Below are 15,887 nucleotides of genomic sequence, written 5' to 3'. Positions count from 1 at the left end.
AAACCTCAGAGAAGTCAAACAAACTGTCCAGGTAACAAGCCGAAGCACCACAACAGCAAAACTCCACAGAGGGTTTAGACAGATTTCAGTAACTTGCCTTTTATCTAACTTGCTTTTTAGATAGAAAAGGCGGCACATTTGCTTCAAGGTAAATGCGGCAATGTGCCGGCCTGTCTTTCTAAAACGGAGGCGTAATATTCCTCCTTTTCCAAAAGCCGCCTCTGAGGTAAACATGTGACGTGACGTGACGTGAAGCTCGAAGTTGGGCTGTGAACCGTGACAACGAATATGACTTCAAAATAAGAGCTTTACATTGCACCCCATTGGAGTTTAGAACTGTGTTCTTAGCGGGGGGCTTTTAATTTGAAAGTAGCGACCGTTCTTAGCTTGCCGACACAACAACAAGCTAACACAACCAAACAGCTACAGAGACCGAGGAGATGCTAGCATCTCCTGGATCTCAGCGGCTGTCCAGTTGCTCATCTTGATGTCCGTGGATGAAGTGATGGACTGACTGCTGTGATCAGCTGTTTCCTGGTTTTAAAACTCCCCGGCTGTGGGTCGCACAACAGTGCAGGTCATTGACACCTCTGCCCACCTCAGGCAGAGGCCGCCACATTGACGCCTCGTTTTTAGATAGCAGGCGAGGCAGAAATAAGTGTACCCTCCGAGGAGGAAAATCGGCGGACCACAACAGACAAAATTTGCCGCCTTCTGTCTAAAACTGCGGACCGAGCCGCCAAAAGGACGGACAGATTGGCAGGAAACATGAAAACAGAACGTGACATTTGACTCATTAATTACCTGACAGATGAAGGTTTTGTCATCCTGGAGGAAAAACATCTCCATCAGCATGAAAATGCTTTATTCAAGAATTAATTACATCAATCTCAAGGCCAACTGCTCCAACTCAGCTTTATCATTATCATCATTACATGTTTCTCAGGTCTGTGCAGGTCATCTGCGCGCCTGCAACAAAAGGACTTCAGTAATTAGATCATTTATAATCAAAAATGTTGTTTTAAAGAACTGCAACTTCACTCCGGCTCGGCTGCTTTGAGCTAAATGCCAACGACAGATCACAGTGATTACGATTCATCCAGAGCGCGACTTCAGCGTCTCAGACTCATTTCATGGCGTTCCACTGAACAGTCACAGAGACGTTTCAGTCAGAAGCAGAAGTGTGAGTCTGATGGATTACCTCGCACCGATCAGCGTCATCTGAGGAACGACCGGCAGCTTCTGGTGTGGTTCGTGTGTGACGACCGGCGAGAGGCCGCGGTTTGTTTAAAAACAACACATGGCGGCTCCTCGAGAGGTTAGCGTAGCTGCTTTAGCATCAGCAGTATGAGACTGGGACAGTTTACCTCAGTAAAAGAAGAGCAGAGAACAGCACGATGTGTAAGATGTTTTCACTCTCCTCTCGCTGGCTCTGCTGGTGGCTGCACTCTGCTTCTGTTGATCTGATTGGCTGAAGTTAGCCTGTGATAAACGGACTGTTCGCCCAATCACGTGCCAAGTACTTCCTGAAAATGAATGCTCTTTTACAAACAGTTTCTAGTTCCAGATGGTGATGAGGGTGCATTAACACGAGGCTATCCGTACCGTGCCCAAGAATGTCTGAGAGTCCAGTATGTTTGACAAGTGTGAGCTCAGAACCGTGCTTCAGAACCACAGCACACTTCTTGGCCCGCCACAGATGGAGGAGGTGTTCTTCAGCACAGTTCAGTTGCTCCTCACTGTTCAACTCCTCACTAAGGAGGAGAAGAGTAAGAGATGAACAGAGAGACTGAAGGACGACAACAGACATGCTGGACAGTTCATGAACACGACATACAATAACCAGCACAACGGGGATAAAAACTTTATATTTTGATTGTAAAACGCATGAAAATATAAATTAATGGTCTTAATTTCTTTTCTTTGGAAGGTGACCATGGTATAAGTGGGACGAGGTTTCCATAATCAGGAATTCATGGACAGCGCGGAGGCAATATATGAAGTATTTCTTAAACTGCTTATATTATATTATCCATATTACCTACACTTATATTAGGGGTGGGACGATACGGGTAACTCGCGATTCAATACTGTGACGATATTTGGCCCACGATAATGATAATATCACGATACACGATATCTGCAATATTCGATATATTGCAAGACATTTCATCAACGATATATCACGATATGTGACTGAAAAAGAAAAAATACCCATAAAAAGGAAAACATCTTATACATCTATTGCATTTATTTCATTTTATTTTCTATAAATGTAATATGCCTTGATGTGTCCAGGTTGACCCAAAACACTTTAATATTCCCACTTCCCAGGTACTGGATGGGTGAACATAACTCCGCACATAATTGGTTGCATACTGAAATGTGCCCAATATTTCATTTAATTTTTATGTTATTCTTATCTTGTTTAGCTATTGTTAAACTAAAACGGGCCCAAGTTTACATAATACAAGTTGCTACTGACTTTTCAGTATCAGAAAGCACTGTCCTGGTTTACATAAGACATGTTAATGTTCATGCACTTTAATGTGTCCAGCTCAGGGTTCTCTCCAGACGGTGGAACAGCAGCGCTGCGCCGCTATACTCATTTTCAATGTTAGCTGCTTTGTAGTGAGTGTTAGTGGGTAAAGCCAGATTTATGCTTCTGCGTCGTGGCGACGGCCTAGCTACGTCGTCGATGCAGACCCCTACGCGGACCCTACGCCGTAGCCTGACGTGCGCCTCCAAAAAATCCTCACGTCGACGCGTCAAGACGCGAACAGCAAGGACTGTGATTGGTCCGCTCAGAACGTCATTTCCGGCAGTTGCTTTTCCGGTCAACAGTATAACAACACCGCCATTTTTAAAGTTTTGCATTTGTTGTTCAATATCCACAAGCTCCATCTCCAAAAACACCCGCTCCATCTCAGTTGCCATTGTTTACTGTCTGACCGGAAGAAAACCAAGGAATCCGATATGAACCCCCCGAAACCAAACAAAGACACAACCACACCCCCCTAGCGGCTTGGCGGTGAATTGCAGAACAACGCGTTCCCTCGACGCAGAACTTCGAATGCTCAATGATGGCGTAGGGTCGACGACGTAGCTACGCCGTCGCCGCGACGCAGAAGCATAAACCAGGCTTTAGTGGGTGACGAGCGTCCGTTCGTCCGTCGGTCCCCCGGCTGACGGCGAGGAGCCGGCGGACCGACGGACGAACGCTCCCCCCCGCTGACGGCGATAACAACCGCACCAATGTTCTCCCGTCATCTGTCTCGTAAAAGCCGAAGTGGGTCCACACTTTCGAGTGGAAACTTGCGGGTGGGTCTTTGATTTGTTTTTCGTTATTCGTATTTTCCGCCATTCTTGCATCTGTTCTTCTTCTGTTGTTAACTTGTCTTCTTCACCGGCCGCTGCTTACGCCTACTTTACCCTCATTTACGGGATTAGCGCCCCGACAAACAGGACAGGAGAGATTAAGTACTGACGGTGACAACGGGGTAAATCCATGATGTGTGTTGTTATAAAATATCGATATTTGCCGTCAGTGTATCGATTATTTATTGCGACAGACAGCACAACAATATATTGCAATATCGATTTTTTTCCCACCTCTAACTTACATATATCTAGATATTTATGTTAACATGTTATATTCATTATATACAGATGTCTATGTATAGTATATTATATTTGTTTTAAATCTTTTTTATGGGTGTCAGGTACTTCGGTGTCTCTTCTTTCTTGATCCTCTATATGTGTGTAACAGTGCTGTGTGTCACATGGAGCTTCAATGTCCCTGAAGAAACCTCCCAAAAGGATTCATAAACAACAGGAAATAGACAAAACAGTCAGTAAAGTGTCATGATCTCTGTGTTGTTCTTCGTTGTGCTGCTACTTTACAAAGTGTGGTTTCACCCTGAGTAACAAACTATGTGGCAGCTCAGGTCACCTCACAGCAGCGCCGGAGGGAAATACAGAAGATTACAAGAAACCATGAACTGGGGACCTTGAATGTGTGAGTTCCGGTTCATCAGTTCAGTTATTGTTTCAGATACAATGAAGACTTTCTGCCAGTGGCTCCAAAGGAAGGAGGACTGACCCTCAGTTGATAATAAAATGGTGCCATTTGGACGCTAAACCTACAGTTATAAACACTAATGATGTCTTCAGACTCCTGCTGTTTGTTTCTCCTCCTGATTAAACTTCAGCAGATGCTAAATGTTGCCAGCTGTGTGTTATATAAAAGACCCTCCATAGACTTTCACTTTGTGATTCCTGGTTTGGATCCAGGAATCCTTCGCTATCGCAGACAGGAAGCACTCGCTGCTTATTCAGCCGCTTCCTCGTATTATTGTTCCCTCATCGTTGGATCGTTGGAGCAGCTGGTTGATCAACACCAGCACACTTCAGCTGAGACTGACGAAGCTTCAGTGACTGGATTCAAACGAGAACACAAACAGAGTCGATCCAGCGTGACAGCAAAGTAAATATATAGTCAATGTGTCATAATCCAGGAATAATGAAGCGCCACGCTCGGCCAATCACGACCGTGTTTCCACCGCCAGTCGGTTTGCGTCAACAGATTCTTAAGTAGAAGAGATCAGTTTGTGAAGATGTGATTCACGGGAAGTCTTTTCTACATCAAAAACAATTAAACACGCACAACAGCAACAGCTTGTTGTTTTCATATGAAGAAGAACATTTTAAATCTGAGGTTATTTCCAGCTGCTTTAACTCAGAACGTGTTTGTAACACAACCGTAACCGAAGCTCAAAGTCTCACCGCTGCTCCGTTTCATAAAAATGCAAATACTCCAGGAGTCGCTCTCTCTGAATCTCAGCCTGACATTTAATGTTTTTAAGAGAACCTTTAAATGTTGACATGAACTTTAAATAAGGTTTTGTGGAAATCCAGGCAGCCGCGTCTGATCCACCACATAAACTATTACACAGTAAAAAAATATGGCAAAAAAAAGGCCAATGATGTGTTCAATATCCTGGAAACTGGAGTCTGAAATATTCAGCGTTTCTTGAAAATACTCCACAGGTGACGGGCTGTGAGACCATCTGAAACATTTTGCAAAGTACAAATCAAATACCAAGTTGAAAAATGCCTTCCCTTCAATAGGTTTGCCTCCTCTCTTATAAAGTCTCTGGCTACATCAGCGACACAGATATGAAGACATGAATCTCCACTTTCTTATTTATCATAATCAAAAGGACAGCAGCGCTCATTATCACCTGGGAGCTGACGATGTGTTCAGCCGAGTGAACTACTACCGGTGCTTCAATGGATTGTTGTTTTTCTGTTTCAGGAACAATGAGTTTAAACACATCAACCCTCCTTTTGTTGGCCGTGTCGCCCTGGAAACATCAGACCTCGGGAACAAAGACATGCCACCTATTGTTTCCTCGGAGCTCGTTACAAACGCTCTGTGGTTTGGAGCGTTTTCAGAATATTCAAAAGGAGTTTATGTCCTACAAGGGGGGACGGAGATAAGAGCTTTAATCTGAGAGACTCGCACAAACTTCAGCGGATGAAGCTGCAGAGTTTCTCCAAGACAGAAGTGGGCGACAGCAGTCGAGCTTTGATCAAGGCTGACTGGTTGTGACATTTTGGTAGATCAGGCTGTTAAAAGTTCATCAACGTCTCCGCTCACTGTCACCCGGCCGAGATAAGAGAGAGATAAAGTTGTTTGACGTTAAACGATCCAGCTCGAGAGGTGAAAACTGGCACTGTGGTCCAGGAGAGTAAGAAGGCGACGGCTGCACGTGTGTTTGAATCCGACTGAAGCCTCGACTTTCTAATGACCGCTGGTGGATCGAGCCGATGAGGCGGAAAAGCGATCCGCTGGGTCGCAGCAGGCAACGAGAGCAGAGGGAAGAACGGGAGGGGAGCAGGAAAAACTGAGGGAAGGAGGAGGAGGAGGAGAGGGGGAATCTGAACTTCACAGAGGGGAGGATGAGATCGAAAAGACTGGACTGGAGAGAACCGAGATGACGGCTGTGACTTCACCAGTGGAAGGATAAAAATAGAAGCGGAGCGCTGCCTCGCTCGTCCGCTGAGGCCGTTTGAATCAATTGATCATCGCTGCAAAAAGGGGAAGTTGAAGTCTTTTATTAGATTAGAGCATCGAGAGAGCCGCAGCCGTGGGAACACAATCCCATTCAAATCACTTCATCACCATAAAAATACCACCGAGGGGAGGGCGAGGACACGTCATGACACTTTTACACCATCCCACCGACACGAGTCGGTCGGCTGGTGTCAGGAAGTGACCCGGCAGCGTCAGCCGGTTATTTTCAGTTTATTTCAGCAGCTTTCACGTCCTCGACATCAGGAGAGAGGCTCGTCTCTCATCTGGCTGCGTGCAGAAAACACTTCTGATGAATGTGTAGTTGCATTCACAGAAGATATCATCATCTGGAAATGATGTTCGAGGGTGAAACGCTGGCTTCTGCAGAGAGTGATGCATTATGGGTTGCTGGCAGCCTTAACAAAGAGCTGAAGTGAAACCGGAGGTTGAATCCTTGAGTAAGAAAACCTCTTTTGAGGAGAGACGCTGCAGGTGAAAACACACATCAGGTTTGAGATTTAGGCTTCTGTAACACGTCTCCTTGAACATTTGCCGTGCTGCCATTGGCTGCTCATAACCTTCTCTGTCATCGACCTGAAACGTCAGCATGGCCGACCTCGCTGCACAGCTGCTGCTGTCACAGGTGTTCAGCTGTCTGACCACAGAAAACATGTCAATTCATACCAGACAAATATTAACCCCAGACCTTTGTGTTCCAGGAAAAGGGCAATATTCGAAGGATTTTTTTACTTTTCATATAAGCGACTTGGCAGATTCTCACAGGATCAAGATCACAGACGTCATCTGCAGTTATTACAAATGATCAGAGGTCCTCAGGTGATACTGAGAACAGGGCTTCTGTCTGGAGCAGGTATGGAAGTGATGGAGCGAGGGCAGAAAAAAGAAACTGGTTGGAAAATGTGGGGGATGTTGTGTTTATGGAATAATGTAGCAGGCGTCTTGGTGGATGTCCACGTGCCAGGTGAAGGATGCTCACTGGCCGATTATCAGGAGAGGACGTCACGTCTTTAACCTTGACGAGCTCCTGACAGCTCGCTCGTGTTATTCAGCCACAGAGGAAATAAAATACCTGATGAATAAAAAACCCAGTTGATGCAGATATGAAGGTCGAATCATCAGCACAGCCGTCTGATTCCAGCTGTCAGAGAACGACGTGTTGAAGAGCTCAGGAAGAGCCGGAGAGAAATCTGACAGCTGACTGCTTCCAGAGGCTGACAGAGAGAGAGATTATATCTGTTTACCTCTCACCTGGAGCGCTATTTATCCATCTAGATTATCTTAATCTACTTTTAAGTTAAGAAATCTCAACCTGGTTAATCAAGATAATCCACGGACCACAGAGAGGCTCGTCACATGATACTCAGCTTTAGCTAGCTCAGTTAGCAAAGTTAGCTGTCCTCGACAGTACGCGCCAATATTCTCCAAAAAGAGGAAATCTACTTTTTGATTTCGGGGTAGAACAAGTGTGAACTAATTTCAGGTTGTGTACATTTAAGTAAAGTAAATTAAAAAGCCTCTTGAGCAACACCTTTGCACTCATAAATGTGTTTGACTTCATTTCATAAACATTTAGAGACCTCCGTATCAAAGCTGTGTGCACTAATTGACATGAGGAGTAAAAATAACGAGCCGACTGGTTTGTCTCTCTTCCAGCCTTCTCTAGGGCTGATCAATATCAATAGAAGATACGTTCGATAATTTCACTGAACTCCTGAAACAGGAAGAAAACCTCGATCCAGAACCGCAAGGCATTCTGGGGATTGTAGGCAGAGGAGGAGTTTTAGCCTCTCGACATCTCCCGGCCCGGCTAAGGTTTGTGGCAAACTCACTCGCTCTTTGGTAACCTAGCAACAACCTGTTGAGTGACATGCACAGCAGCACTTTCATGTTTCGCCATCGTGCCTCAAAACGGCTTCAACAAAAAGAACGGCGTGCAGTGAAAGGAGAGAATGAGTGCGACAGCGCAAGGGGAAATTGTGGATAAAAGAGGAAAGGTCAGTTTGGCAATAATTCAGACAGTGTTTTCTCTATAATCAGTCTGCTGCTGGATTTTCAGCGCCGCCGCAAAAAAAAGACATGATTTCTGTAGGTGTAATATCACGGGGGGCGAGTGGTGAATTTAAGTTGCACACAGTGAAAGCACGTCACCCCAAGTAATCTTGAAATCAATTATTGTAATTACTGCTATTTGTATAATTTTTACAAGTCACCGTTTTAATTGAGTGACTTAAATCCTCGTCCTCCTATTCAAAGGCTGCAACAGGCGACTCATCGACCCACGGTGAAGTTAGTTTCAGGTTGGATATTCACTCGGGTCCAGCTGAGACTTTACTGAGGTTCTCCCAGTGTTACTCAGCTCATCTCGCAGAGCCTCGCGCTGAATCACTGAGACTGATTTAGGGACCGTCATTAAATTACTTAACATAAATATATTAATACAAAATAATTGCAGTGTTTTCGATAGCTTCCATGTCATGTGGCCCAGTGACTTCTGAAACAGATTCTGTTTCCATAAAATATCTATAATAATAAAGAAAATAATGGTAAAAAAGTTCTCTAATGCTCAAGAGGTTCACATGTTTTCAAGCAGCAACTTCTACAATATTTTGTCTCATGTCTTAGATTCTGATTCTGAAATCCTGAAAACGATTTTTTTTTCCAAAAATCTCACCAGTAGTCACCATTTAAAGGGTTATTTTTTAAAATGTCTTATTTCAAAAAGGTTAAAAAAAAATGAATAAATAACCATCGATATCGACTGATATGAAACACTTATATCACATTTTTCAGCCATATCGTCCAGCACTGCCTTCTCAGCTACTGATATCAAGAATCTCATCACAGTTCAGAAGGAGTGATTTTGTAGAATACGCCACAAAACATGAACAAACATCACCTCTCTGTACTGTTCTGCAGAGATGTCCACTGAAGTTAGCATGCTAACCAGCTAGCCTCGGCCTTGTACCAGAAGGAGGCGATAGTTAACTGCCTCGTTTACTCACCGTAAAAAACACACTTCACTTAAATTCTCCTGTCGTCACCTGACTTCTTGTCATCCCTGAAGTCTTAATCCCAGTCAGAGCTGCTGTAAATCACCTCTGTAGCTGATCACCTGACGTCAGTCAGTTCTGGAGGCTGCATTCAGTGTCCAGTCCTGTTCCTATCCCAGTCTGGATCACTGGTTGCACGGCTAACCAAGCTACCTAGCTAACAGAAGCTGCAGCTAGTTGTTACTCTGGTGATACGTTACTGTTCAGTTGGTTCACATTAAGGCTGCACGATATTGGAAAAAACTGACATTGCGATTTCTTTTAACCCTGCGATATATATTGAAACATACATGAATTTTCATCAGATGACCTGAATAGCACTTTATGTGATGCTGCACTGCTGCTATCTTGTGGACAGTTAACCTGCACTGATCTTATCTGTTTTGTCGTACCGAGCTGTGTGGTACCGACGTGAATGGTCAAACAAATTAGTTGTGTTACCTCTCATTGTGACACTGTCGACACAGAACACGAGTTGGGTCAACATCATCCTTCTTGTTGCCGAAATAACTCCAGATAACTGAGATAACTGCTTTTCTCGATGCTCAAATAATATCGTGCAGCTCTGGTACACATGCCACTTTCCTCACACACGTACTCAGATCGAGATAAATAATAATATCAGGCTTTGCAACGTTTTGATCTGATCTCAGTTTCATCGAGTCTTGTCGCATAATGTTCTGAAAATTACGGTTCAAAAGATTTCTGATTTAAACTGCGACTCAGGAGCTCACTGACGATTATTAAAATGAACTACAAGTGGGAAGGCAAAGTGAAAGCCGGCTGCTGCCACCAAAGAAGAAAAAAGATAATGTCACAGAAAATAAAGTGAAACGAGTGGATAGTGAGGAGGTGATCAGAGAGCGAGCAGCTCTGAAGACTCTCAGATCTGATGGGGGTTTTTTGCTGAAAAAAGTGAAATGTTGAACGTATTTGTCATGTGAGCAACATGATGACAGACTGCAGCTTCCTCTGCATCCCTCTCGCCGTCAAGATCAAGGATGATAAAAGACGTCTGCTCGCCCACAAAGGACAGACGTGTCAGATAAAACAGAGGAAGTCTTTCTGTTCACATTCTTTTGTGGTGGATTTCTGCGCAGCGTCATTAAAGTTTCATCTGATCCGACACTACAGAGACGCCGCTCACACATGATCTGTTATTTAGGACATCAACGCCACCTGTGTTCAACGTTAAACATGTTTACTGCACAGTCATCCTTAAATCCCGTTGTGGAAAACTGCTCACGAAAGCAACAAAACATGTTGAACACAGAGCAGTAAAAAGCTGCAAACGTCAGGAATCTTTTCATGTCTGATCGCGCGTCGGTTTCACTTTATTTAGTGATATAAAATAGAAACAGAATCAAGAGATATCAAGTGATTTGGTGCAGCTGCAGTCGGACCTCTTATAGGAACAGAAGAGGAGGATGACACTGGTTATTCACACATTTGACCTGCGATGAGCTGACGGCGATATGGAAGTTATAACCTGCTTCATACCAGAGTTAATCCTGAAGCAACATCACTATCACAACTCTTTGCTTCCTCGTACAGGCCCGTGATCCGTTAGCCAATCATAACTGCCAGAGAGTCGAGCCAAGATGGCTGCAGAGTGGCACGACATGGTCACATGATGCACTGGTGCCCCAAAATATACTGTTTCCCATGAAAGACCCGTCTGTAAAACGGTGGATTTGTTTTTTTTTTAGCGAAATGACTCGTTTCACTGTCGTAATTTGAGCCAGTCGCTCCAACAACATTTGGAAAGTGTAGAAGAGCTGCACTATTAAATTATCTGAATCCCCATTCAAGTTAGCCTGGGCGCTAAACAGGAAGTTAACCGGCTCGGTCATCAGAAGTCTCCAGTGTTCGCTCTGGGTATTTCATTGAGCCACTCTGGCTTCACGAGGAACTCCTCGGCTCCGTCTCCATGGCTGTGTCCAGATATAAATACATGTCCTCGCATGACGTGCCTACAAGGACTTCAGATCAATCAATTATCATTAGAAGATGGTGACAATCATGGCCAATCACTGTTCAGCAACGAAGTGTCGAGAGGAAAACAGCAGCAAACTCACCCGAACGCCAACTATAATAAGAAAACACATCGTTGTTCTTGATAATTACGTCTTATTCAAGGTGAGCTCTGCTGCTCGGCTGTACCTGCAGATCAGCAGGAGCTCTGCGTCTTAACGAGGATCTCACTTATTCCCCGAACATAAAACATCTACTGCTGCTCTGTTCTACAAACAAGGAACAGCACGAGGACGAACAGAGGAGGAATATCTGGAAGAGTTTGATGTTAATGAGGTCAATGTGGGCAGCTGCCTCTTCACGTTATACACTGTACGTAGAGTAAAGTGTGTGTGTGGGTGTGTGTGTGTGTGTGTGTGTGTGTGTGTGTGTGTGTGTGTGTGTGTGTGTGCGTCTTTATCAGCACACAGCAGAGGCGCTGTGGGGGAGAATCAGCCATGACAAACCTGGGAGACAGTTTCCTTCAACAACCAAAGTCGACCTCCGTCTTCATTCTCACGTCTTTTTTCTCTCTGCTGTCACACAGATGGCCGACTGTGTCATTCATTTCAGAACAGATGGAGCCGGTCACTTCAGAACCGGTCTTTGTCTCTGTGTGTGTGTGTTTAGTCCCAAACGTGATTAGCTTAGCTTAGCTTAGCGTAAAGACTGGAAGCAGGGGGAAACAGCTAGCCTGGTTTTGTGCAGAGGATCTGAACTACGCCACAGACTCCACGCTGTCGGACTGACGATGGAAAATAAAACAAAACAAAACATAAATGCAGAAGAAACAAATATCGTCTTCTTCATCTGTTTGTCAGGTTCCTCACCGCTCCCTTCAAACACCCCCCTCTGTGGAGGTGTCACGTCGTGCAGCTCGTCAGCTTCGGGGGGGCAGTTCTCCCGTTTTCCTTCATTAGTATGGACCGAGTTAAACGCGAGGCTGTGCATGGAAAGCATGGAAAATAATCCCTGTTTCCGCGGGTGATCATTATATTTGCTGTGCGAGGGGATCAAAGACAGTTAAAACACGGCTGTGTGCTGCAGAGACCCTGATCAGGGCTGAAACTAATGTGGCTGAGGGCAAAAAAAAGGAGAAATAAATGATAAATGAGGTAAAAAAAACAAAAAACGACCTCGTTCGACCCTTTTTTCATTGGATAGGTTTTTTAATGCATCTATTAAATAAAGATATTCAAACAAACATAAAAAAACATATTCGAATCCAAAACTACCAAATGCACTTTTGCAAGCATTTAAAAAAGGTTTTTGTTCGAGAGCCAACTCTCAAAAACCAGAATGTTTGAGTGTCCTTGAACGCATCAACAAGGAGAGTAACTTCAGTACCGGGCGGCGATGATGTGGGAAGTAAAAGAGACTAAATATCGTCTGTGATGGATGATCGCTCTGCAGCTCAACTCTCAGAGAAATGAAGTGACCGTCTGGTATTCAGGCCGAGATGATGTAGATGGTGTGTATGTGATTCACTGTAGGATTAAAACATGCCAATAACAGCCATTTTCACCCCTAAATCAGACACTCTGGCTGAACTTCTGCACTTCTTCCACCTCTGGTAGGAGCTGGTAAAAGTCAGAGCATCAACAAAGCGATTAAAACTTCTCCTGAGGGGGCGTGAACGTCTGCAGCGGCGATCCGTCCAACTGTTTTTGAGATGTTTTCACTCAAAACCACAAATTGGCTCCAGCCTCTCATAGACGCTCAAGGACCCTCTCGACTCAGAGCGTCAGATATTCTGATGACTGACGGTTGGAGAGGTAATTAAAGGGTATAAAACAGCGTGATTGTGCCGATCAGAGGGAGAAATTCAAGCAGAAGTGACTTTGGTCTGAAGGGTTTCGGCTGTGAGAAGCAAACCAATTGTTTTTACAAAAGGCCTCATTTTCACTTTTACAGACGGAGATCTGCAGAGGCTTTGTGCTTCGCTGTGTCGCCGCTCAATTAAGAGTTCATGAGAACACAAAGGAACAATGGAAACATTCAGGACCGAGCGCGCTGACTCATCTGACTGCTCACAATGCCTGTGAATATTAGACCTTCAACAGGAAACAGCCATAAAAAAAGAAAAGCGAGATGTTTTGTTTGGAGTTCACGCTGCTCATCTGGGGGCTGATAGACAGCTGCTGATAACTAAACGTTACAGAGACAAAAATCGATTAACAGAACAGATGACAACCTGCTGGAGCTGCAGTTTGAGACTCAACAAACATGTGACCGAGTCGCTGCTCTGGGAAATAAATCAGTAGGTTTCTACCGAAGTGTTGCATGAAAATCTACATTTGCATATTAAATATAACGATGGAACAACTTTAATTTCAAGGGGGAGAAAAACACCTGAAGGATGGATCAGAGCTGAGATCCTACACTTATCTCATCATCTCATTTCCCTTAAAAACATGACGATGATTGTGTATCAATAATTGAAGTCAGACAGCTCTTAACAAGGTGTGTCAGCCGGTGTTATAAAGATATTGTTGGACATTGAGAGACACCGACTGGAAAGAGGAGGTCAGAAAACTACAACCAGCAGAATAAAATGCAGACGTGAAGCGACTGATGTTCTGCGACAGCGTCACAGGAGAGGTTCTGCAGCGGTTCCTAAATAAAGTAACAGCTGAGTGTATTTCAAAGCGGGTCACGCAGGGTTAACGCCACGCTGCCTCCAACGCTCAGACAGCCGCCATCATCATCTGCAGTCCTCTCCGGAGGCCGGTGATATTTATGAGTCGTCATAAATAAATGGGTATTGACAGGTTGAGCGGCTTGCATCATGTCCCGGTGTGGCAGCCGGATCAGCCTGCAGTTTCGCTCGGTGCTTCTGGTGACTAATGACGTCCCCCGAGGCGTCTCCACCGCCGCTCTGCACGCCACTCGTTTGTTGAGATGACAGCCTACTCCGGCGTCCCCCTGCAAAGGCTCCTGAGACTCTGTGTCTCCGCCGCGCTGCCTCCATGGAAGCGTGCGCTAAAGTGCGACTTCAGATTGTCTGAGGAGAAAAAAGGTTTGTTGGCTCTCAGGACGACGTGCACAGGTGTCGATTCGTCTTAATGCAGGTCGTCTCGTATCTGACATTTCGATTTGTGCTCGTTTCCTTGTTTTTTTCTGATACTGAGGTAACTGAGTTGTTTAGTTTAAAAACAGTAAATCCCACGCTGCATGTCACGTCTTCAGTTTTTTGTCTTTCCACCTACAGCTAAACCTTTTTCTTGGCAGGAGTTGTTAAAGAATCCAGAAGCTCCTCTCTCACAGATAAACTAAACTCCATGGGTGTAACTCCACTCCTTTAAAAAATAAATCAGATAAACACTGTCTCCAGTGTTTCCTCTCTGGCAGCTGAACATTTGGCAGCCGTCTGCTGTCGAGTCATGACGCCTTCTGTCTGCAATCAGACGGAGGTTTGTGTGTCATTCAGTGCAGCAAAGTTCGCTCCGAGGCTAAAGTGAGTCTCGACCACAGACTGATGTGAAGCTCCGTCAACAATCTGATTCATGGGGAAGTTACAGTCGGAGACGAGGCCTGTGAATTATTCACAAGAGGCGATGGAAGTGAACTACTACAAGAAGTGCAAGAGGTCACAGCAGGAACAGAAGGAAGAGATGTTGAACCAACAGTTGGATCATCGATTAATCTTTAACAAAGGTTTTATGTTGAATCTTTTTCCATTAGCAAACTGTCGTAACCACTGACAGGATCTGTGTTTGATGTAAAATCAGAGTCGGCTACATTAGGAGGTGTAAAGCAGATATAGTGAACATAAATAATACATAGAAATGACTTTAGCTTCTGTCCAACTGGCAATAACATCCAAACAATACCGAGGCGACTACATCACACTCCAGCCGTGCAGAACCTCGTCCTGTACAGGGTTAACTCTCTCCCCCTCAGATCCTCACACACTGTGTGACTGTCGGCATTCAGCTCACTCCCACTGATCTGCTGTAATTTAATTGGTTCAGCTGAGAGGCTTGTGTAGGTGAAGAGAGCCAGAGGTTCTCCGGTCAGGTGCTCATTCAGGTTCAGCAGATCATGCCGGAACTTCTCTGCTGTGGGTGTACAAACCGGGAGGATGCCCTGACGCATCGTTCATCCAAACAGCTTAAAATAACCGTGTTGTCACATTCGGGAGGAAGAAGTTTGAACGTAACTTTCCAGGATGTTTGGTGGTTCAGGATCTCAATCACGACACATTAAAACAGCATCCATAGAATTATAACTTATCCACGGGTTTAGATTGACAGGGGGACAGAATTCATCCTCTGATGGACCAACAGCCACGATGACACCAGCGTGACAAAAAACGTCAAAACAGCTTCTTCCACCTGTCGAATGTGGGCAAGATCTCGTCATCTTAAAAACGCGATCACATTTCTTGTCAAGGTGACGCTGAACTCAAAAATGACGTATCAGATGCAAGACGAGACGCAAAACAATGTGTGAGCACTGCAAGAAAACAGTGCTGCACACCTCAAATAAACCACGCCACGAAGAACATATGAATGTCAGGAAAACACTGGGAAATGGAAAATGTTGTACTGCAGAATCGAGTCCACACGGGAGGCAAACAGAGCCGAAGTCTAACAAGTTTTACTCAATCAACTGACAATGTGCGTAACAGCCTTGAATATCTTACACAACCCTGTTTGCACTCTACATATTGAGAGCGTACGACTCAGATTATAGTTTGCACTTAAGAAATAAGACTTAGA

At 44.7% G+C, this 15,887-nt stretch overlaps 1 protein-coding gene across 12 annotated transcripts in view; it reads right to left on the bottom strand.

The window, feature by feature from the left end:
* The window catches only part of cadps2 (Ca++-dependent secretion activator 2), a 182,570-nt gene that overhangs the window by 154,284 nt on the left and 12,399 nt on the right, over positions 1-15,887 (bottom strand). The window contains exon 1 of one of the 12 annotated variants that reach the window (XM_030426038.1): positions 11,631-11,649. The exons of the other annotated variants lie outside the window; for them this stretch is intronic. The gene's annotated coding sequence lies outside the window, so the exon portion shown is untranslated. Of the gene's footprint in view, positions 1-11,630; positions 11,650-15,887 lie in introns of those variants that run through there. 12 annotated transcript variants of the gene reach the window in all.

This window comes from Sparus aurata, chromosome 8 (assembly GCF_900880675.1).
Source record: "Sparus aurata chromosome 8, fSpaAur1.1, whole genome shotgun sequence".
NCBI lineage: Eukaryota > Metazoa > Chordata > Actinopteri > Spariformes > Sparidae > Sparus > Sparus aurata.
Note: the sequence above shows the minus strand (reverse complement) of the source record. Positions and strands in the feature narration are given on the sequence as shown.